We start from the raw sequence: 1,217 nt of genomic DNA, 5'->3' as shown, positions 1-1,217 counted from the left end.
ACTCTAAGTGGGGGCTGCATGAATTGTCCAGCACTGTGACATCTGTACACCAACCTCTGTCACAGTAAAAACTGAAGTGTTATTTAACTCCTATAGAGTTGAAATTGACTCCGTTTAGATAACATTTGGTCCCGCTCAAAATCAGTGTAAATTAACTCTTTGGTCAGTGTTAAGTTTTTAGAGTTTATTCTACTCAATATTATGTAAAAAATACAATGAAATGTGTAAATGTATTTAACACTGTAGTTAATTGCATTGTGGGTAATATGATCACACTGTAGAGTTAATTTTTTATTACAATTTTACTACAATCCTTTCAAAAATGACACTTTGAGTGTATTTTACTTTTAATTCTCAGTGATTTAAAAATTATAAAATCGATGCAGTGTTACTGAATTATAGACTATCAACTACAATCAAATGAAAAAAAGCAACAATCACGGTCACAGCACTCACCATTTTTTTAACAAAAAAAGAAGAATTCAATGTCAGTGAATTACATTGCAAACCCATTGCCTTGTCTCTGACAGAAACATATCTTCATCATAAAATGTTTACCAGAGAAAGCAATATGGCACGATGAGGAGAGTTGTGTCATTCCCTCCATAGGACATTTGTATGTCAAAAGGCCTAGGGTAATGCAGGTTGTCGACATGAAAAAAACATAATCCTGCTTTGATTTGATCACCTCATAAGCATGGAAATGTTTGACCTCCTGTACGCGATCCGCCCGGTAGAGATTGAATCCCGGGAAGAGAAGTTAAGATAAGACTTCTAAGGGAACTCCCAACACTTTTAGCCCAGCTGCTCTATAAAAAGAGCATGGCGTGTAGTGAGAGCACATCTTCCTGCTGCAGCCTGCAACATATTGACAATGGTAGGTGGAGGCATGGGTGGAGAGGCGCACTGCCGGCACGCGGGCCGTCCGGCCCGATCCGCACTCTAATGCAGAGATACGTGTCTGTAGCCAATGTTGTACTCCGCCAGGAGCTGTTTTTTTATACAAGAATGAGCTGATTTCGCATTTAAATCCTCTGAGAAGTCAGGTCCAGGCTATTTCATGGTTAAGCTATTTGGGTTTTTTAAAGGGAAAACATGTCATTCTGGGAGATTCTGAGCAAAAAAGGTGATTTTTCTTAAACCGGGAACTGCAAATTGAGGACAGAATATGAGAGACATTTCTCTCTGATTTGGACAAGTTGGACTGACTTACCTGT

At 38.9% G+C, this 1,217-nt stretch overlaps 1 pseudogene; it reads left to right on the top strand.

The window, feature by feature from the left end:
• Positions 1–783: 783 nt before the first annotated feature.
• LOC116693038 (tumor necrosis factor receptor superfamily member 6B-like) overlaps positions 784–1,217 on the top strand; it is a 4,704-nt pseudogene continuing 4,270 nt past the window's right edge.

This window comes from Etheostoma spectabile, chromosome 7, assembly GCF_008692095.1.
Source record: "Etheostoma spectabile isolate EspeVRDwgs_2016 chromosome 7, UIUC_Espe_1.0, whole genome shotgun sequence".
NCBI lineage: Eukaryota > Metazoa > Chordata > Actinopteri > Perciformes > Percidae > Etheostoma > Etheostoma spectabile.
This window is presented reverse-complemented; position numbering and strand designations above follow the sequence as displayed.